This window comes from Scyliorhinus torazame, chromosome 1 (genome assembly GCF_047496885.1).
Source record: "Scyliorhinus torazame isolate Kashiwa2021f chromosome 1, sScyTor2.1, whole genome shotgun sequence".
Lineage (NCBI taxonomy): Eukaryota > Metazoa > Chordata > Chondrichthyes > Carcharhiniformes > Scyliorhinidae > Scyliorhinus > Scyliorhinus torazame.
Window position 1 is genome coordinate 384,443,639 of NC_092707.1, and position 23,000 is coordinate 384,466,638.

The following is a 23,000-nucleotide window of genomic DNA, read 5'->3' on the forward strand; positions in this document are numbered from 1 at the left end:
GGTCATTCAGTTAGGCCTTCATCTGCACCCCATCAGTGGAATGCAGTCTCTGGTGGGTTCCCTGACCTGCCATGGTGGACACCAGCAGATGATCCTGCTGTACATTCACGTTGGCGTGTAAATGATTTCTGGACCTCGCGCCATATTCTCCCCCATGTCGCCGTCAAACACGCCGGCAGGAGCTTGGGATGAATTCCGCCCATTAACCCTGGATTGAGTTTTTCAAAGGAGCTCGAAATTCCGCCATCGAGGCTGAATTCAGGAGCTCGCTTTCATTATGTGTGAGGGTCAGGGGTTATGGGGAGAAGGCAGGAGAATGGGGGTGAGAGAAATATCAGCCATGATCGAATGGCGGAGACGTGTCGATGGGCCGAGTGGCCTAATTCTGCTCCTATGTCTTAAGGTCTTATGCAGACTTTGAGCTCCCACCCAAAGCAATCCTCCGCCACTTTCCAGCCTTCCTGTTTCCTGACCTGAATCTACCCCCCAAACAGGCCAAGGAAATTCAGCCTCTGTTTCTCCCTCCACTCACCTGCTGAGTGTTTCAAGCATTTTCTGAATTTAAGCCAGGCCTGTAATCCCCTTATATTTTTCAGTAGGATTTCCGGCAAATCCTGGAACACTGAAAACCTGATGCAGCCAGAAGTTAATATCAGGAGAGTTGTACAACTGATTTATTTTCTAGACCCACAATATTCTGCTCTCAGGACAATCAGTTCAGCTGACACAAAACAAGGATTCTGTTCTCCCTTCTAATATCTGTAGCAGGAGAACCCCGTTGTACCCGGAAAACCGTATGTTACTGAAGCTTTCCCATTTTATGTTTTTGAAAAGCCGATTGGGCGGGATTCTCCGACCCCCCGCCGGGTTGGAGAATCGCCGGGGGCTGGCGTGAATCCCGCCCCCGCCGGTTGCCGAATTCTCCGGCACCGGATATTCGGCGGGGATGGGAATTGCGCCGCACTGGTTGCGGCCCCCCCCCCAGCGATTCTCCGGCCCGCGATGGGCCGAAGTCCCGCTGCTGGAATGCCTGTCCCGCCGGCGAGAATCAAACCACCTCTCTTACCGGCGGGACATGGCGGCGCGGGCGGGCTCCGGGGTCCTGGGGGGGGGGCGCGGGGCGATCTGGCCCCGGGAGGTGCCCCCACGGTGGCCTGGCCCGCGATCGGGGCCCACCGATCCGCGGGCGGGCCTGTGCCGTGGGGGCACTCTTTTCCTTCCACCTTCGCCATGGTCTCCACTATGGCGGAGGCGGAAGAGACCCCCTCCACTGCGCATGCGCGGGGATGCCGTGACCGGCCGCTGACGCTCCCGCGCATGCGCCACACGGCAAAGTCATTTCCGTGCCAGCTGGCGGGGCACCAAAGGCCTATCCCGCCAGCTGGCGGGGCGGAAATCAGTCCGGCGCGGGCCTAGCCCCTCAAGGTGAGGGCTTGGCCCCTCAAGATGTGGAGAATTCTGCACCTTTGGGGCGGCGCGATGCCGGACTGATTCGCGCTGCTTTTGGCGCCGGTCGGCGGACATCGCACCGATACCGGAGAATCCCGCCCATGTTCTTTTCAAGAACAGTAAAAATTATTGGCTCCGTTTTAAAGGAAGGGAGAGAGGTGTTGTGAATGCAACCGGCCGCTAGGGGGCGAACTAGGTGTATCCCATTGGAACAAGGAGCCTGTGGTGATGATATTGGCTGCAATAAACAAAGACTACCCCACAAAGAAATAATCCATGCTTGCAAAGAAAAATGCAACACCATCCAGGAGGAAATCAACAGAGGGTGGCACAGCTGCAACACAAATGGATTGGGATAACATAGAACACAGCACAGCACAGGCCCTTCGGCCCTCAATGTTGTGCCGAGCATTGTCCGAAACCAAGATCAAGCTATCCCACTCCCGGTCATTCTGGTGTGCTCCATGTGCCTATCCAATAACCGCTCGAAAGTTCCTAAAGTGTCCGACTCCACTATCACAGCAGGCAGGCCATTCCACACCCTAACCACTCTCTGAGTAAAGAACCTACCTCGGACATCCCTCCTATATCTCCCACCCTGAACCTTATAGTTATGCCCCCTTGTAACAGCTACATCCACCCGAGGAAATAGTCTCTGAATGTCCACTCTATCTATCCCCCTCATCATCTTATAAACCTCTATTAAGTCGCCTCTCATCCTCCTTCGCTCCAATGAGAAAAGCCCTAGCTCCCTCAACCTTTCCTCATAAGACCTATCCTCCAATCTAGGCAGCATCCTGGTAAATCTCCTTTGAACCCTTTCCAATGCTTCCACATCCTTCCTATAATGAGGTGACCAGAACTGCACACAATACTCCAGATGTGGTCTCCCCAGGGGCATGTATAGTTGCAGCATAACCCCGCGGCTCTTAAACTCAAGCCCCCTGTTAATAAACGCTAACACACTATAAGCCTTCTTCACGGCTCTATCCACGCACCGGGTGAAGATGCTGAGAGGAGCCAGTGAGGGGAGGAGGGGTGATTTGTTCACATTGAATGCAGTCGAGAAGATTTGTGTCACAGGTAGAGTTAAATGGCTGAAATATGATTATACAAGTCTGCGATTTTGGTTTTTTGAAGTTTATGAACAGCTTGGGGCCTATTTGGCAATCCACTAAATTCCAAGACTGTCGGTGGTCTTAAAAGGAAGAATGACTGCTAGTGGCGAAAGAAGTCTGGGTGGCCCAAGCTTCCAAAGATGTGCAGGTTACGTGGGTTGGCCACGCTAAATTGCCCCTTAGTGCCCAGGAATGTACAGGTTGGTTTACAGGGATAGGGCGGGGGAGTGGGCCTAGTTGGGTCCTCTTTCGGAGGGTCAGTGCAGACTCGACGGGCCGAATGGCTTCTCCCTGTATTGTAGGGATCCTATGGAACTGCTTGGGAGGCCTTGTTCTGCCAGGTTTCCCACTGACTAGGAGTCATTAACAGTGACGAGAAAGCAGAAGTGGGTACACTTTAAAAAGACTTCCTTGGTTGCAAGCTGCTCTGGGACGCGGCTTTTTCACCAAAGTTATGGTGGATGGGTCGGAGACCTCTGCTTTCACCCTCTTGCTTTTGCCAGACCGTTACCCGGTGGGTACAGCTGGCAGAGTAGCTTGTCTTTCCAGTTATTCCTTTTGCCGCAAGGTGGGCAGAAAGCGGCAACTCATGTTGTAGCTCTTGGTGGAGATATTTAGTCCTCTCTCTCACCCTCTGAAGTTTCCTCTGTGGGGGCAGCACATGTTCCTCCAATCCCAGAGTGTTATTCTGCACAGGATCATTCCTGACTTCAAACATATGTGACCGTTATAGAGTATATGTTGTGGTGTAGGACATCAGAACAATGAGGTGAGTGAGGGAGTGAGTGAGTGAATGAGTGAGTGAGTGAGGTGAATCAGTGAGTGAGTGAGTGAATGAGTGAGTGAGGTGAATCAGTGAGGTGAGTGAGGGAGTGAGTGAGTGAATCAGTGAGTGAGTGAGGTGAATCAGTGAGTGAGTGAGTGAATGAGTGAGTGAGGTGAATCAGTGAGGTGAGTGAGGGAGTGAGTGAGTGAATGAGTGAGTGAGTGAGGTGAATCAGTGAGTGAGTGAGTGAATGAGTGAGTGAGGTGAATCAGTGAGGTGAGTGAGGGAGTGAGTGAGTGAATCAGTGAGTGAGTGAGGTGAATCAGTGAGTGAGTGAGTGAATGAGTGAGTGAGGTGAATCAGTGAGGTGAGTGAGGGAGTGAGTGAGTGAATGAGTGAGTGAGGTGTGAATGAGTGAGTGAATGAGTGAGTGAGTGAGTTGAATCAATGAGGTGAGTGAATGAGTGAGTGAGTGAGGTGAATCAGTGAAGTGAGTTACTGAGTGAGTGATGTGAATGAGTGAGTGAGTGAGTGAGTGAGGTGAATCAGCGAGGTGAATGAGTGTGAGTGAGGTGAATGAGTGAGTGAGGTGAGTGAGTGAGTGAGGTGAGTGAATGAGTGAGTGAGCGATTGAGTGAGTGAGGTGAGTGAGTGAGTGAGTGAGTGAATGAGTGAGTGAGTGAGTGAGGTGTGAATGAGTGAGTGAATGAGTGAGTGAGTGAGTTGAATCAGTGAGGTGAGTGAATGAGTGAGTGAGGTGAATGAGTGAGGTGAATGAGTGAATCAGTGAGGTGAGTGAATGAGTGAGTGAGGTGAATGAGTGAGTGAGGTGTGAATGAGTGAGTGAGCGATTGAGTGAGTGAGGTGAGTGAGTGAGTGAGTGAGTGAATGAGTGAGTGAGTGAGTGAGGTGTGAATGAGTGAGTGAATGAGTGAGTGAGTGAGTTGAATCAGTGAGGTGAGTGAATGAGTGAGTGAGGTGAATGAGTGAGGTGAATGAGTGAATCAGTGAGGTGAGTGAATGAGTGAGTGAGGTGAATGAGTGAGTGAGGTGTGAATGAGTGAGTGAATGAGTGAGTGAGTGATGTGAACCAGTGAGGTGAGTTAATGAGTGAGTGATGTGAATGAGTGAGTGAGTGAATGAGTGAGGTGAATGAGTGAGGTGAATCAGTGAGGTGAGTGAATGAGTGAGTGAGGTAAATGAGTGGGTGAGTGATGTGAATCAGTGAGGTGAGTGAATGAGTGAGGTGAATGAGTGAGTGAATGAGTGAGTGAGTGAGGTGACTGAGTGAGTGAGGTGAATCAGTGAGGTGAGTGAATCAGTGAGTGAGGTGAATGATGAGTGAGTGAGGTGAATCAGTGAGGTGAGTGAATGAGTGAGGTGAATGAGTGAGTGAGGTGAGTGAGTGAGTGAGGTGAGTGAATGAGTGAGTGAGGCGAATGAGTGAGTGAATGAGTGAGTGAATGAGTGAGTGAGTGAGGTGAATCAGTGAGTCAGTGAGTGAGTGAGGTGAATGAGTGAGGTGAGTGAGTGAGTGAGTGAGGTGAATGAGTGAGTGAGTGAGGTGAATGAGTGATGTGAGTGAATGAGTGAGTGAGGTGAACGAGTGAGTGAGTGAGTGAGGTGTGAATGAACGAGTGAGTGAATGAGTGAGTGAGGTGTGAATGAGTGAGTGAGTGAGGTGAATCAGTGAGGTGAGTGAATGAGTGAGTGGGGATAATGTGTGAGTGAGATGAGTGAGGTGAGTGAGATAGTGAGGTGAGTGAGTTAGTGAGGTGAGTGAGTGAGTGAGGTGAGTGAGTGAGTGAGTGAGGTGAGTGAGTGAGTGAGGTGAGTGAGTGAGTGAGTGAGGTGAGCGAGTGAGTGAGGTGAGTGAGTGAGTGAGGTGAGTGAGTGAGTGAGGTGAGTGAGTGAGGTGAGTGAGTGAGGTGAGTGAGGTGAGTGAGTGAGTGAGTGAGGTGAGTGAGTGAGGTGAGTGAGTGAGTGAGTGAGTGAGGTGAGTGAGTGAGGTGAGTGAGTGAGGTGAGTGAGTGGGTGAGTGAGTGAGTGAGGTGAGTGAGTGAGTGAGGTGAGTGAGTGAGTGAGTGAGTGAGGTGAGTGAGTGAGTGAGGTGAGTGAGTGAGGTGAGTGAGTGAGTGAGTGATGTGAGTGAGTGAGGTGAGTGAGTGAGTGAGTGAGGTGAGTGAGTGAGTGAGGTGAGTGAGTGAGGTGAGTGAGTGGGTGGGTGAGTGAGTGAGTGAGTGAGGTGAGTGAGTGAGTGAGGTGAGTGAGTGAGTGAGGTGAGTGAGTGAGTGAGGTGAGTGAGTGAGTGAGTGAGTGAGGTGAGTGAGTGAGGTGAGTGAGTGAGTGAGGTGAGTGAGGGAGTGAGTGAGTGAGGTGAGTGAGTGAGTGAGGTGAGTGAGTGAGGTGAGTGAGTGAGTGAGTGAGGTGAGTGAGTGAGGTGAGTGAGGTGAGTGAGTGAGGTGAGTGAGTGAGGGGAGTGAGTGAGTGAGGTGAGTGAGTGAGTGAGGTGAGTGAGTGAGGTGAGTGAGTGAGGTGAGTGAGTGAGTGAGTGAGTGAGTGAGGTAAGTGAGTGCGTGAGTGAGGTGAGTGAGTGAGGTGAGTGAGTGAGTGAGTGAGTGAGGTGAGTGAGTGAGTGAGTGAGGTGAGTGAGTGAGTGAGGTGAGTGAGTGAGTGAGGTGAGTGAGTGAGTGAGGTGAGTGAGTGAGTGAGTGAGTGAGTGAGGTGAGTGAGTGAGTGAGGTGAGTGAGTGAGGTGAGTGAGTGAGTGAGTGAGGTGAGTGAGTGAGTGAGTGAGTGAGTGATGTGAGTGAGTGAGGTGAGTGAGTGAGTGAGGTGAGTGAGTGAGTGAGGTGAGTGAGTGAGGTGAGTGAGTGGGTGGGTGAGTGAGTGAGTGAGGTGAGTGAGTGAGTGAGTGAGTGAGTGAGGTGAGTGAGTGAGTGAGGTGAGTGAGTGAGTGAGTGAGGTGAGTGAGTGAGGTGAGTGAGTGAGTGAGTGAGTGAGTGAGGTGAGTGAGTGAGTGAGGTGAGTGAGTGAGTGAGTGAGTGAGGTGAGTGAGTGAGTGAGTGAGGTGAGTGAGTGAGTGAGGTGAGTGAGTGAGGTGAGTGAGTGAGTGAGTGAATGAGGTGAGTGAGTGAGGTGAGTGAGTGAGGTGAGTGAGGTGAGTGAGTGAGGTGAGTGAGTGAGGGGAGTGAGTGAGTGAGGTGAGTGAGTGAGGTGAGTGAGTGAGGTGAGTGAGTGAGTGAGTGAGTGAGGTGAGTGAGTGAGGTGAGTGAGTGAGTGAGTGAGTGAGGTGAGTGAGTGAGGTGAGTGAGTGAGTGAGTGAGGTGAGTGACTGAGTGAGTGAGTGGAGTGAGTGAGTGAGGTGAGTGAGTGAGTGAGTGAGTGAGTGAGGTGAGTGAGTGAGTGAGGTGAGTGAGTGAGTGAGGTGAGTGAGTGAGGTGAGTGAGTGAGTGAGTGAGGTGAGTGAGTGAGGTGAGTGAGTGAGGTGAGTGATGTGAGTGAGTGAGGTGAGTGAGTGAGGTGAGTGAGTGAGGTGAGTGAGTGAGTGAGGTGAGTGAGTGAGGTGAGTGAGTGAGTGAGTGAGTGAGTGAGGTGAGTGAGTGAGTGAGGTGAGTGAGTGAGGTGAGTGAGTGAGTGAGGTGAGTGAATGAGGTGAGTGAGTGAGGTGAGTGAGTGAGGTGAGTGAATGAGGTGAGTGAGTGAGTGAGGTGAGTGAGTGAGGTGAGTGAGTGAGGTGAGTGAGTGAGTGAGTGAGTGAGGTGAGTGAGTGAGTGAGGTGAGTGAGTGAGGTGAGTGAGTGAGTGAGTGAGGTGAGTGAGTGAGTGAGTGAGGTGAGTGAGTGAGTGAGTGAGTGAGGTGAGTGAGTGAGGTGAGTGAGTGAGTGAGTGAGGTGAGTGAGTGAGGTGAGTGAGTGAGTGAGGTGAGTGAGTGAGTGAGTGAGGTGAGTGAGTGAGTGAGATGAGTGAGTGAGTGAGGTGAGTGAGTGAGTGAGTGAGGTGAGTGAGTGAGTGAGGTGAGTGAGTGAGTGAATGAGTGAGGTGAGTGAGTGAGTGAGGTGAGTGAGTGAGTGAGTGAGGTGAGTGAGGTGAGTGAGTGAGTGAGGTGAGTGAGTGAGTGAGTGAGTGAGGTGAGTGAGTGAGGTGAGTGAGTGAGTGAGGTGAGTGAGTGAGTGAGTGAGGTGAGTGAGTGAGTGAGTGAGTGAGGTGAGTGAGTGAGTGAGTGAGGTGAGTGAGTGAGTGAGTGAGGTGAGTGAGTGAGTGAGTGAGGTGAGTGAGTGAGGTGAGTGAGTGAGGTGAGTGAGTGAGTGAGCGAGTGAGGTGAGTGAGTGAGGTGAGTGAGTGAGGTGAGTGAGTGAGTGAGTGAGGTGAGTGAGTGAGTGAGTGAGTGAGGTGAGTGAGTGAGTGAGGTGAGTGAGTGAGTGAGTGAGGTGAGTGAGTGAGTGAGTGAGGTGAGTGAGTGAGTGAATGAGTGAGGTGAGTGAGTGAGTGAGGTGAGTGAGTGAGTGAGTGAGGTGAGTGAGTGAGTGAGGTGAGTGAGTGAGGTGAGTGAGTGAGTGAGTGAGGTGATTGAGTGAGGTGAGTGAGTGAGTGAGTGAGTGAGGTGAGTGAGTGAGTGAGTGAGTGAGGTGAGTGAGTGAGTGAGGTGAGTGAGTGAGGTGAGTGAGTGAGTGAGTGAGTGAGTGAGGTGAGTGAGTGAGTGAGTGAGTGAGTGAGGTGAGTGAGTGAGTGAGTGAGTGAGGTGAGTGAGTGAGTGAGTGAGGTGAGTGAGTGAGTGAGGTGAGTGAGGTGAGTGAGTGAGGTGAGTGAGGTGAGTGAGTGAGTGAGTGAGGTGAGTGAGTGAGTGAGGTGAGTGAGTGAGTGAGGTGAGTGAGGTGAGTGAGTGAGTGAGTGAGGTGAGTGAGTGAGTGAAGTGAGTGAGTGAGTGAATGAGGTGAGTGAGTGAGGTGAGTGAGTGAGGTGAGTGAGTGAGTGAGTGAGTGAGGTGAGTGAGTGAGTGAGTGAGGTGAGTGAGTGAGGTGAGCGAGTGAGTGAGTGAGGTGAGTGAGTGAGTGAGTGAGATGAGTGAGTGAGTGAGTGAGGTGAGTGAGTGAGGTGAGTGAGTGAGTGAGTGAGGTGAGTGAGTGAGGTGAGTGAGTGAGTGAGGTGAGCGAGTGAGTGAGTGAGGTGAGTGAGTGAGTGAGTGAGGTGAGTGAGTGAGGTGAGTGAGTGAGTGAGTGAGGTGAGTGAGTGAATGAGGTGAGTGAGTGAGGTGAGTGAGTGAGTGAGGTGAGTGAGTGAGTGAGGTGAGTGAGTGAAGAGTGAGGTGAGTGATTGAGGTGAGTGAGGTGAGTGAGTGAGTGAGTGAGTGAGGTGAGTGAGTGAGGTGAGTGAGTGAGTGAGGTGAGTGAGTGAGGTGAGTGAGTGAGGTGAGTGAGTGAGTGAGGTTAGTGAGTGAGTGAGGTGAGTGAGTGAGTGAGTGAGGTGAGTGAGTGAGGTGAGTGAGTGAGGTGAGTGAGTGTGAGGTGAGTGAGTGAGTGAGGTGAGTGAGTGAGGTGAGTGAGGTGAGTGAGGTGAGTGAGTGAGTGAGTGAGGTGTGTGAGTGAGGTGAGTGAGTGAGTGAGGTGAGTGAGTGAGTGAGTGAGGTGAGTGAGTGAGTGAGGTGAGTGAGTGAGGTGAGTGAGTGAGGTGAGTGAGGTGAGTGAGTGAGGTGAGTGAGTGAGTGAGTGAGGTGAGTGAGTGAGTGAGTGAGGTGAGTGAGTGAGTGAGTGAGTGAGTGAGTGAGGTGAGTGAGTGAGTGAGGTGAGTGAGTGAGGTGAGTGAGTGAGGTGAGTGAGTGAGTGAGTGAGTGAGGTGAGTGAGTGAGTGAGGTGAGTGAGTGAGTGAGGTGAGTGAGTGAGTGAGTGAGTGAGGTGAGTGAGGTGAGTGAGGTGAGTGAGTGAGTGAGGTGAGTGAGTGAGGTGAGTGAGGTGAGTGAGTGAGGTGAGTGAGTGAGGTGAGTGAGTGAGGTGAGTGAGTGAGTGAGGTGAGTGAGGTGAGTGAGTGAGTGAGGTGAGTGAGTGAGTGAGTGAGATGAGTGAGTGAGTGAGTGAGTGAGGTGAGTGAGTGAGTGAGGTGAGTGAGTGAGTGAGGTGAGTGAGGTGAGTGAGTGAGTGAGGTGAGTGAGTGAGTGAGTGAGGTGAGTGAGTGAGTGAGTGAGTGAGGTGAGTGAGTGAGGTGAGTGAGGTGAGTGAGGTGAGTGAGTGAGGTGAGTGAGTAAATGAGTGAGGTGAGTGAGTGAGTGAGGTGAGTGAGTGAGTGAGTGAGGTGAGTGAGGTGAGTGAGTGAGTGAGGTGAGTGAGTGAGGTGAGTGAGTGAGTGAGGTGAGTGAGTGAGTGAGGTGCCTGAGTGAGGTGAGTGAGTGAATGAGTGAGTGAGTGAGGTGAGTGAGTGAGGTGAGTGAGTGAGGTGAGTGAATGAGGTGAGTGAGTGAGTGAGGTGAGTGAGTGAGTGAGTGAGTGAGGTGAGTGAGTGAGTGAGTGAGGTGAGTGAGTGAGTGAGTGAGTGAGGTGAGTGAGTGAGTGAGTGAGGTGAGTGAGGTGAGTGAGTGAGGTGAGTGAGGTGAGTGAGTGAGTGAGTGAGTGAGGTGAGTGAATGAGTGAGTGAGGTGAATGAGGTGAGTGAGTGAGGTGAGTGAGGTGAGTGAATGAGTGAGGTGAGTGAGGTGAGTGAGTGAGGTGAGTGAGGTGAGTGAGGTGAGTGAGTGAGTGAGTGAGGTGAGTGAGTGAGTGAGGTGAGTGAGGTGAGTGAGTGAGTGAGGTGAGTGAGTGAGTGAGGTGAGTGAGTGAGTGAGTGAGTGAGGTGAGTGAGGTGAGTGAGTGAGTGAGGTGAGTGAGTGAGTGAGGTGAGTGAGTGAGTGAGTGAGGTGAGTGAGTGAGTGTGTGAGTGAGGTGAGTGAGTGAGTGAGGTGAGTGAGTGAGTGAGGTGAGTGAGTGAGGTGAGTGAGTGAGTGAGGTGAGTGAGTGAGTGAGGTGAGTGAGTGAGAGAGTGAGTGAGTGAGTGAGGTGAGTGAGTGAGTGAGGTGAGTGAGTGAGTGAGTGAGGTGAGTGAGTGAGTGAGTGAGGTGAGTGAGTGAGTGAGGTGAGTGAGTGAGGTGAGTGAGTGAGTGAGTGAGTGAGGTGAGTGAGGTGAGGTGAGTGAGTGAGTGAGTGAGGTGAGTGAGTGAGTGAGTGAGGTGAGTGAGTGAGTGAGTGAGGTGAGTGAGGTGAGTGAGTGAGGTGAGTGAGTGAGTGAGTGAGGTGAGTGAGGTGAGGTGAGTGAGTGAGTGAGTGAGTGAGGTCAGTGAGTGATTGAGTGAGGTGAGTGAGTGAGTGAGTGAGTGAGGTGAGTGAGTGAGTGAGTGAGGTGAGTGAGTGAGTGAGGTGAGTGAGTGAGTGAGTGAGGTGAGTGAGTGAGTGAGTGAGGTGAGTGAGGTGAGGTGAGTGAGTGAATGAGGTGAGTGAGTGAGTGAGTGAGTGAGGTGAGTGAGTGAGTGAGTGAGGTGAGTGAGTTAGTGAGGTGAGTGAGGTGAGTGAGTGAGGTGAGTGAGTGAGTGAGTGAGTGAGGTGAGTGAGTGAGTGAGGTGAGTGAGGTGAGTGAGTGAGTGAGGTGAGTGAGTGAGTGAGTGAGGTGAGTGAGTGAGGTGAGTGAGTGAGTGAGTGAGTGAGTGAGGTGAGTGAGTGAGTGAGTGAGGTGAGTGAGTGAGTGAGGTGAGTGAGTGAGTGAGTGAGTGAGGTGAGTGAGTGAGTGAGGTGAGTGAGTGAGTGAGTGAGGTGAGTGAGTGAGGTGAGTGAGTGAGTGAGGTGAGTGAGTGAGGTGAGTGAGTGAGGTGAGTGAGGTGAGGTGAGTGAGTGAGTGAGTGAGGTGAGTGAGTGAGTGAGTGAGGTGAGTGAGTGAGTGAGTGAGGTGAGTGAGTGAGTGAGTGAGGTGAGTGAGGTGAGTGAGTGAGTGAGGTGAGTGAGTGAGTGAGTGAGTGAGGTGAGTGAGTGAGTGAGGTGAGTGAGTGAGTGAGTGAGGTGAGTGAGTGAGGGAGTGAGTGAGTGAGTGAGGTGAGTGAGGTGAGTGAGTGAGTGAGTGAGTGAGTGAGGTGAGTGAGGTGAGGTGAGTGAGTGAGTGAGGGAGTGAGTGAGTGAGTGAGTGAACGAACGAGCTGTGTGACCAGTGCCATTTGTGTTCTCAGGTTCCCGCACACGCTGCTTTCCCTTGAGGGAAGTGTTGAAATTGTTTGATGGATAGAGAAAGATTTGCATTTATATAGCACCATTCACAACCGCAGAATGTCCCAAAGCCTTTTACAGTCAATGATGTGCTTCTGAAGCAGAGTCACAGTTGAAATGTAGGAAACGAGGCAGCCAATTCAGCAGAGCAAGCTTCTACAAATGACAATGTGATAATAACTAGTGAATCTGTTTTTTTTGGTGATGTGGATCGAGGGATAAATATTGGACCTCTTCGCATCTGTTCATCTTTCCCAGAACTCGATATATGGATCCCTCCAATCAGTTTTCTGTCGCTGCCACTGTACTGAAATGGCTCTTATAAAAAAGTCACAAATGGCATTCTATGTGAGTGTGACAAAGATAAACTATCTCTCCTGTCAGGACACATCAATGGTAGATCAATATTTGTGTATTGGATATTAGAAATAAGGTATAGATTTAAGTGAGTTTAATTTAGTGTTTCTGTGTACGAAAGGGTTACAACTTTTGTTAGATTCATGCTAAAGAAAGGTGTTTTGCATGTATGGGGGGTTTTAGGTTCATTTCAAAATGTGTCTGCATTGTGATTTGAGAGTTTACGATGTGAAAAGCAAACAGAGCTTAGAGAAGGACCGAGCTGCTGCTTAGCAACCAGGGGCCACCTTTAAGTTATAAAGACCTTTTGTGTTTAATTTAAACTGGACCCAAGGCAGTTAGAGTTTCGCAGCGAGAGAGGAAACAGCTCACAGCTCTGCCAGGAGCAGAAGCAGGGCCATGAAGTAATGGGAAGAAAGCAAGTCTCAGAAACTAAAGAACAGATCATTCTAGAAACCAGGGAATGAAAAAAGAGATCCCAGGAAGATTGAAATCAACAGGACAAAATGAGCTGGAATTTGAACAAGGTACTGTTTATTGGAATTAAAGTAAAAGGCAGAGAAAGGGCTCTGAATTAAAGGGACATCTCCAGGAACCAGATTTAAACTGGAGAACCAGACATCAAAGGTAAATCAAAAGTTTGGTGACATCTTACTACAGCCTGTGAATTAGTAGCATTCTATTGGCATGGCTGGACAACTGAGAGGTTGTATGGAAGCTTGAATGCACATGGCAATTCAAGATGTGGAGATGCTGGTGTGGGACTGGGGTGGGCACAGTAAGAAGTCTTACAAACACCAGGTTAAAGTCCAACAAGTTTATTTGGAATCACTAGCTTTTGGAGCGCAGCTCCTTCATCAGGTGATGTAAAACTTCTTACTATGGCAATTCAAGGCAGAGGAATACTGAAAGGAGAGTTGAAAATCCTGGAAGTGGATCCTTGCTGAAAATAACTGAGAGAAATCAGTGTTTGAAATAAGATTCTAAAGTGTGTCTTTTCAAGGGTGGAGTTTGGAATCACTCATGGGGAAACTACTAGAGTCCAGTGAGGCCAGTTGGTTCACAGTGTGATAATTATCTTGGGGGATTTGAGGAGAAATCCCCACAAATTCCATTGGGTGGCATCTGCCACTTGATTTCAGTGTAGGGTGTGTCTGACCACAGGTAGCCTGTTGGTATACAGGGACTGTGTATTTACTGAGAACATTATAGCATAAGATATATTTTGTAACCTGTGTTACCCTTAAAATCTGCATACATTTGTGATGATAAGTGAGAGTGAAGGAGTATTATATTAGAATCAAACATTTTATGTTTAATTTTTTTGCTGTTGTTAAAAGCTAACTGGCGGACCTATGAGTCTATTCAGCCACATTTTCTAAAAAAGTAAAAGTTGAGCCAGGGTCCCATTCTCGGACCTTCCTGTCCAGTAATAACATCAAATGGGATTGTAACATTCACTGTCCTTCTCCACCTGCCCACTGCCTTCGACACACTATCCTCGTCCAACACCTTCCACCATCATCCAGCTGGGTGGGATTGCACTAGGCTAGGTCCACTCTTACCTGTTCAATCATAGACGGAGAATCACCTGAAATGGCTTCTCTCCCTGTTCCCACACTGTTATCTCTAGTGTCTCCCAAGGATCTATCTTTGGCCCCCTCCCATTTCTCATCTACATGCTGCCTCGGTGACTTCATCTCGCAGCATAGTGTCACATTCCACATGTTCCAACAGTACATAATCACCTAAAATAATAACAAAGTGCTGGGAAAACTCAGCAGGTCTGGCAGCATCTGTGGAGAGACAGCTAATGTTTCGAGTCAAATATGACTGTTCTTCAGGGCGGCACGGTGGTGCAGTGGTTAGCACTGCTGCCTCACGGCGCTGAGGACCCGGGTTCGATCCCGGCCCTGGTCGCTGCCGCGTGGGCGGCATTCTCCCCGTGTCTGTGTGGGTCTCACCCCCACAACTCGAAGACGTTCAGGGTAGGCAGATTAGCCACGCTAAATTGCCCCTTAAAAAAATGACTGTTATTTGATTGTGTATAAGCAGCCTGCTTTATATTCCACTTGATTTTCTATTTCATTAGCTTTGTAAGGTGGAGCAGGGGGAGCTCAGTAATGTGAATCTACCTGCAGCTTACTGATTCATGAAGCAGGCGACTATGTCTGACTCGAGTCCCCTCACCCATCTTCTGGTACATTGAGGACTTTATAAATATAGTAGCCATAAAGTAATAAAAGAAGACAGGTCAATCCTGGGAATAAGAGCTTCAAAAGAATTGGAGAAACAATAGGATGGAAGATCAAAGGGAAAAAAGTTTTAACATTTTTTTATTCAATCATTTTCCATTTTATACATAGCACCAAAACAAACCGCAGCCCCAATCGCAAAACCCCTCCCCACTGAAAAACAAAAATCAACCAACCCCATACATTCCTCACCCCTACCCACTGCCCCCCCCCCCCCCCCCCCGGCCCCCCATCTCACCCCAGCAGCCAACGGAGACAAGCTTTTTGAAATACAGGAATAATGGCTGCCGTGTTCAGTAGAACCTCTCAATCGCTCCCCTCATGGTGCACTTGACTTTCCCGAGGTGCAGGAACTCCATCAGATCTCCCAGCCACGCTGAGGTGCTGGGTGGAGAAGCTGAAGTCCATCCATCAGCACTTGCCTCCGAGCAATCAGCGAGGCGAAGGCCGGGATATCAGCTCCAGTACCTGTTTACAGCTCAGGCGAGTCTGACACCCCAAATATGGCCACAAAGGGACAGGGCTCCAGTCCAATTTTCAGAATCACTGACAGGGTGCTAAAGAAGGAGACCCAGAATCCCACAAGCTTAGGACACGTCCAGGACGTGTGCACATGTTTGGCCGGACCTCCCTCACAGCGCTTGCAAGGTTTCCACTCCTGCAAACAACCTCCTTCTCCTGGCCCCAGTCAAATGAGCCCCATACACTACCTTAAGCTGCATTAAGCCTAGCTGTACGCACGAGGATGTGACATTTACCCTCCACAGGCCTTCACTTCACATCCCATCCCCCAGCAGCAACCCTCGCTCTTCCTCCCACTTGGCCTTAACCCCCTCTACCTATACTGCGTCTTCAGCCATAATCCTCCCATAGATACTGGAGGTACACCCCTCCTGCGACCCTGCAAGTGAAAGAACCCTGTCAGTCAACCAGGTTGGCGGCACGACAGGGAATGTCGGAAAGATCCGTTTCGCAAAAGTGTGAACTTGCCGGTATCTGAATGGGTCAAACCGCGAGAAGTCCCCCAAACTCACAAACCGTCTCTCCAAGGACAGGTCCCCATTTCCTTCCAACCCCATCTCTTCTCAGCCCCCGAACATGGCATCCAGCATCACAGGCTCGAACATAGGATTTGCACAGACCGGGGCCAGCCTCGATACCGCCCTCAATTTAAAATGTTGCCAAAATTACCTCCATATCTTCAGGGTGGAGACAACTACCGGTTTCACCGAATATTTCACCAGTGAGAACCAGGAGCGAGGCCGTTGCTAGTGCCCTCAACCCAGACCCCCTACATGATTTTGACTCCATCTGTACACAGGTAGCTTCCGGATCCGCTCACCACCCCAACACCTTCTCTGCATTTGCACCCAGTAATAATATACCAGGCTTGGCAACGCCAAGCCCCCTGACTGTCTGTCCCTCTGAAGGACTGCCCTTCGAATCTTCACCACTTTGCCCACCCAAATAAGGGACAAAATCAATTTCTCGACACCCCCCAGAAAAGGACATCAGAAGAAAACCCAGCAAACACTAGAACAGAAACGGAAATCCTGGTAAAATATTCAGCTTGACCGACTGAATCCTGCCCGCCAAGGACGGAGGGAAACTATCCCACCTCTGCAAATCGGTCTCGCCCCTTCTCGCCAAGCTCTTATAGTTAAACTTACAGAGCTGGGCCCAATCCCAAGCCACCTGAACCCCAAATATCTGAAATGAGATCCCGCTAAGTGGAACAGCAACCCCAGCCAGATTGACTCTCCTCTCTGGAGGAGCAACCAGGAAAAATTTGTTGGCACCTATGTGGACCACGACATGGGGCTGCTCCCCCTCCCCCTTAAGGATCCCGAAAACACGATCCGAGACATCATGCACCCTGGCACCTGGGAGGCAACACACCAACTTCAATTTGTATCCTGAAAAAAAGCGGAAGTGTTTCAGCGGCGCCATTATATCGCTCATTGTGGGGATTTGGTCTGTTACCTACAGTAGAAGATCATCAGCGTAGAGGGACACCCTATGTTCCACCCCCCCCCTCCTCATTGTCCGCCTCTACCTATCCAAAACCTTCACGTTAATGGCCAAAGGTTGTATCGCTAACACAAACAAGAAATGGGACATTGGACACCCCTGTGGAGAGAAACATTTTAAAAGTGAGACAGAAGGCTGTTGTGGTGTGGTTGTGATATCTTGAACAAGACTGTGTTGAAGCCATACCTGAGTGCTCCAGTTGGCCGCCACCCTCAGAGAGTCTGTGTGAGATTTCACCTAGAGCAGCGGGGCATTGTGTGCTCATTTTACTTGAAGTTTATAGATTAAAACTTCGATAAGGACTGTTGCCATCAAAAGGGGGTTTTAGCGCTGAGTTTATTTAATCAAATATATTTTCAGAAATGTTTGCAACATAATGTTAAATGTGTAAAGGTGTCTTGTGTTTTTAAGTGTTATTTTCTTTTTTCTTTATTGTTTAATAAGTGTTTAAATTTAATATTTTAAATCAGCATAAGAGATCTGAGATTTTCTTGCCTTGATTTCAGATAACTCCTCATAATGTATAAATTGCAAACTGTTCTGGCAGCTTGTTCCAAGTTTCCCTTTGCGGTTTGGGCAACCTGCCACTTTCCATCGGCCATGCCACGACATTATTTTTGCTTTAATCTCTTTTCACAATAATCTTGGGCAGTCAAGCCATTGCCAATCTCTGCTGTGTCCACTTTAAAGGAGGCCAGTTTAGTTCAGTTGGCTGGACAGATGGTTTGTGAAACAGAGTGAGGCCAACAGCGTGAGTCCCATTCCCGTTCCAGCTGAGATGATTCATGGAGGCCCCAACTTTTCAACCTTGCCCCTCGCCTGAGGTGTGGTGATCCTCAGGTTAAATCACCACCAGTCAGCTCTGCCCCACAAAGAGGAAAGCAGCCTCTGGCCATCTGGGACTATGGCGACTTTACTTGTGTCCACGTTGAATCCAGCACTAGATGGTGCATTGAGGATGGGCAACCCTTTGTCCAATGATCCTTTCCCTTCTGAGAATAAATGTTAAAGGCTGCATTCCCTGCCAAAGTCAGGCATGTGCTGTTTTACTCTGTGACGACATTGCGAGCTATGGTGTAGGCAGTGGCCAGGAGCAGCGATGCAGATCAGTTATTAAAGACACACCTTCAAATCGGTGGGGCAGAGGTGAGGAATGGAGCCGGGGATTGGAATGGGGTGAGTGGGTGGCTTCTGACCCACCCAGCGCTGGCCGCAATTCGAGAATACAACTTCTGTATCCCATGCTCGCAGCTCCGGGCCTCCTTCCGGGTCCCCAGTTTCGGAGCCTCGCGGTGGGTTGCCAATTTCTGAATCGCCCACTAGGGAACCTCCTCTCCTCAACCCGGGCCTGTCTCCGCAAGGAGGCCGCGCCCTGACTGCTTGCCTACCCGGCTCAGGACTCAGAAACTGGGTGAACTGCTGCAAGATCCAAACAAGATCCAACCAGCTCTGTGCCTCCAAAAATTACATCGCTGGTTTGCTGGGCGTGCGGGGACAAGTGCGCGTGCGCAGACTAGCATCGGTGGCCATCTTGTTCAGCCACCTGGCACAGAAGGGAAGGGGGCGAGGAGTAGAGCATTAGTCACTGGAGACTCCATAGTTAGGGGGATAGATAAGAGATTCTGTGGGAACGAGAGAGACTCGTGGTTGGTGTGTTGCCTCCCAGGTGCCAGGGTGCGTGATGTCTCGGATCGTGTTTTCGGGATCCTTAAGGGGGAGGGGCAGCAGCCCCAACTCGTGGTCCACATAGGTACCAACGACATAGGTAGGAAAAAGGATAGGGATGTAAGGCAGGAATTCAGGGAGCTAGGGTGGAAACTTAGATCTAGGACAGAGTTATTATGTCTGGGTTGTTACCCGTGCCACGTGATAGCGAGACGAGGAATAGGGAGAGAGAGGAGTTGAACACGTGGCTACAGGGATGGTGCAGGAGGGAGGGTTTCAGATTCCTGAATAATTGGGGCTCATTCTGGGGTCGGTGGGACCTCTACAAATGGGATGGTCTACACCTGGACCAGAGGGGTACCAATATCCTGGGGGGGGGGAAATTTGCTAATGCTCTTCGGGAGGGTTTAAACTAGTTCAGCAGGGGCTTGGGAACCTGAATTGTAGCTCCAGTATACAGGAGGTTTAGAGTAGTGAGGTCATGAGTAAGGTTTCAAAGTTGCAGGAGTGTACCGCGCAGGAAGGTGGTTTAAAGTGTGTCTTCTTCAATGCCAGGAGCATCCGGAATAAGGTGGGTGAACTTGCGGCATAGGTTGGTACCTTGGACTTCGATGTTGTGACCATTTCGGAGACATGGATAGAGCAGGGACAGTGTTATAACCTGCCCGCTTACCATTGGCTGGGGATTAATGACAATCCCACAATCCTGTGGGAGTATGAGCTTCCCCAATGAGGGGGGGCGGAGAAATCATTAGCAGACTCCCTGTATAAATAAAGCTGGCCAGTTTGGAACCAGCAGGAAGGAGTAAGCAGCAAGCGAGGTTGCTGCTGTTGTGTGTATATATGTTATTGTAAATAAATGTTATTTCTTTGTCTCCTTGAAACTCGTGCTGGATTCTTCATGGCACTCACAAATCTGGCGACGAGGGTTAAAGTGAATAGCTGTCGACACTGCTGAAGCCACCTCCCTGGATTTGTGCTGGATACAGGTTGGAAGTTGTTTTCTATTACACCATGCCTCTGTGCGGACGTTTGGATGTTTTTGATGCAGCGCTGGAAAGCTGGAACCAGTATGCACAACGGATGCGTTACTATTTCCGGGCAAACAATATCATCGAAAACGAGCACCAGGTGGTAATATTGCTCACCGCCTGTGGCCCGCATACATTTGGGGTGATTAGGAGCCTTACGTACCCAGCTGCGCCGGACACCAAAACGTTTGATTAACTTGTGAATTTAGTGGGGCAGCATTTTAACCCAACCCCGTCCACGATAGTCCAGCGTTACCGGTTTAATACCGCTGAGAGGACCCCTGGAGAATCCCTTGCCGATTTTTTATCCAGGCTACGCAGGATTGCGGAGTACTGTGACTATGGTAAGCCCTTGTCAGAAATGTTACGTAACCATTTGGTTTGCGGTATTAAGAATGCGGCCACCCAGAGAAAGTTGTTAGCTCAGCCAACATTGACTTTTCAACAGGCCATTCAAATAGTATTGTCCCGAGAGAGCGCAGAATGAGGAGTGCAGGAGCTACAGGGAATGGAAGTGCATGCCTGGGGGCGCAACCCCTTCCATCCGAAAACGTCCCCCCGCACTCCTGCGGTACCTTGGGCAAGACGACGTCCGGATCAATGCCAGTGGCCATCGGACATCCCGCCCCGAAGGGAACCTTCTCCAGAACCAATGGATGAGGAGCCATGTCCGTGTCAGACTTGTAGGCGCCGACCCCGTCGCGGACGCCGGTCCTGGGGGCGCCAGAGGCCCCGTTGTTCCGACCAAAACTGGGACAAGCCCAGGAGCCGTACCTTCCATGTGGATGAACCTGCGGCGACTACTCCTGAGGACGTGGAGACGAAGGATGACTGCCTGCAGCTGCATTGTGTGGCAGCTCCCCGTGTGGCCCCCATTAAGGTGACAGTACGGGTCAATGGTCACCCGCTTGAGATGGAGTTGGACACTGGCGCAGCGGTCTCCGTGATCGCCCAGAGGACATTCGACCGCATCAAGCAGGGTATACAGACCCTTACATTAACCGACACACAGGCCAGCTTGGCCACCTACATGGGGGAACCATTGGACATTGCAGGAACTACGATGACCCCTGTTGTTTATGGATGCCAGGAGGGGCGTTTCCCACTTATCGTGGTGCGCAGCCATGGGCCCAGCCTGTTGGGTCGGGACTGGTTGCACCATTTGCGCTTGCAGTGGCAGCACATCCTCCAAACAGTTTCTGGAGGTTGACTGAGGTGCTAGGACGATACCCAGATGTATTCCAGCCCGGTTTGGGGAAGTAGCCCATATCCAAGTCGAACCAGGAGCCACGCCGCGCTATTTCCGAGCGCGCCCGGTGCCTTACGCCTTGCTCAAGAAGGTAGAAGGGGAGCTCACTCATTTGGAAACTTTGGGTATTATCAGGCCTGTCCATTTCGCTGACTGGGCAGCACCAATTGTACCTGTAATGAAGCCAGATGCCACAGTTCGCTTGTGCGGCGACTATAAACTTACAGTGAATATGGCTTCCCGACTCGACCGATATCCAATGCCTCGCATAGAGGATCTCTACGCAAAGCTTGCAGGTGGACTCTCGTTCACAAAATTAGATATGAGTCACGCCTACCTACAGTTGGAGCTGGACCCTGCCTCCCGACCATAGGTAACGATTAATACACACTGGGGCCAGTATGAATATATACGTTTGCCCTATGGAGGATCCTCTGCCTGTGCTATTTTTCAACGTGTTATGGAGGGCATTTTGAGAGGTTTACCGCGTGTCGCTGTCTACTTAGATGACGTTTTGATCACAGGGACGTTGGAACAGGAACATTTGGAAAATCTGGAGGCTGTCCTTAGATGCTTTTTGGGGGCTGGAGTCCATTTACGTCGCACAAAATGCATCTTTCAGGCGAAGGAAGTAGTCTACCTGGGTTATCGGGTGGACCGCAAAGGTTTGCACCCCGTCGCAGAGAAGATGCGCGCGATTCAGCAGGACCCTGCCCCGACTGACACTTCACATCTTCGTTCTTTTCTCGGCCTCGTAAACTATTACGGGAAGTTCCTCCCCAATCTGGCAACTACGCTGGCCCCGTTGCATCTTCTGCTAAAGAAAAATCACACCTGCTTACCATTGGCTGGGGGCCAATGACAATCCCACAATCCTGTGGGAGTATGAGCTTCCCCAATGAGGGGGGCGGAGAAATCATTAGCAGACTCCCTGTATAAATAAAGCTGGCCAGTTTGGAACCAGCAGGAAGGAGTAAGCAGCAAGCGAGGTTGCTGCTGTTGTGTATATATATGTTATTGTAAATAAATGTTATTTCTTTGTATTCTTGAATCTCGTGCTGGATTCTTCATGGCCCTCACAAAAGACAGGAATGGTTGTTGCAGGTGCTGGGGTTTAGATATTTCAGTAAGCTCAAGAAGGTGGTAAAAGAGGGGGAGGGGTAGCATTGTTAGTCAAGGACAGTATTACGGTGGCAGAAAGGACATTTGATGAGGACTCGTCTACTGAGGTAGTATGGGCTGAGGTTAGAAACAGCAAAGGAGAGGTCACCCTGTTCGGGATTTTCTATAGGCCTCCGAAAAGTTCCAGAGATGTAGAGGAAAGGATTGCAAAGCTGATTCTGGATAGGAGCGAAAGCACCGGGGTAGTTGTTATGGGGGACTTTAACTTTCCAAATATTGACTGGAAACGCTATAGTTCGAGTACTTTAGATGGGTCCGTTTTTGTTCAATGTGTGCAGGAGGGTTTCCTGACACAGTATGCAGATAGGCAAACGGGAGGCAAGGCCATATTGGATTTGGTACTGGGTAATGAACCAGGACAGGTGATAGATTTGGAGGTAGGTGAGCACTTTGGTGATAGTGACCACAATTTGATTACGTTTACTTTAGTGATGGAAAGGGATAGGTATATACCGCAGGGCAAGAGTTATATCTGGGGGAAAGGCAATTATGATGCGATGAGGCAAGACTTAGGATGCATCGGATGGAGAGGAAAACTGCAGGGGATGGGCACAATGGAAATGTGGAGCTTGTTCAAGGAACAGCTACTGCGTGTCCTTAATAAAGTATGTACCTGTCAGGCAGGGAGGAAGTGGTCGAGCAAGGGAACCGTGGTTTACTAAGGCAGTCGAAACACTTGTCAAGAAGAAGAAGGAGGCTTATGTAAAGATAAGACGTGAAGGTTCAGTTAGGGCACTCGAGAGTTACAAGTTAGCTAGGAAGGACCTAAAGAGAGAGCTAAGAAGAGCCAGGAGGGGACATGAGAAGTCTTTGGCAGGTAGGATCAAGGATAACCCTAAAGCGTTCTATAGATATGTCAGGAATAAAAGAATGACTAGGGTAAGAGTAGGGCCAGTCAAGGACAGTAGTGGGAAGTTGTGCTTGGAGTCCGAGGAGATAGGAGAGGTGCTAAATGAATATTTTTCATCAGTATTCACACAGGAAAAAGACAATGTTGTCGAGGAGAATACTGAGATACAGGCTACTAGACTAGAAGGGCTTGAGGTTCATAAGGAGGAGGTGTTCGCAATTCTGGAAAGTATGGAAATAGATAAGTCCCCTGGGCCGGATGGGATTTATCCTAGGATTCTCTGGGAAGCTAGGGAGGAGATTGCCGAGCCTTTGGCTTTGATCTTTAAGTCATCTTTGTCTACAGGAATAGTGCCAGAAGACTGGAGGATAGCAGATGTTGTCCCCTTGTTCAATAAGGGGAGTAGAGACAACCCTGGTAACTATAGACCAGTGAACCTTACTTCTGTTGTGGGCAAAGTCTTGGAAACGTTAATAAGAGATAGAGGGCAAAATTCTCCCCCAACGGCGGGATGTCCGCCGACTGGCGCCAAAGACGGCGCCAATCAGACGGGCATCGCGCCGGCCCAAAGGTGCGGAATGCTCCGCATCTTTGGCGGCCTAGCCCCAACATTGAGGGGCTAGGCCGACGCCGGAGGGATTTCCGCCCCGGCAGCTGGCGGAAATGGCGTTTGTTGCCCCGCCAGCTGGCGCGGAAATGCGGCGCATGCGCGGGAGCGTCAGCGGCCGCTGTCAGTTTCCCGCGCATGCGCAGTGGGGAGAGTCTCTTCCGCCTCCGCCATGGTGGAGGCCGTAGCGGAGGCGGAAGGGAAAGAGTGCCCCCACGGCACAGGCCCG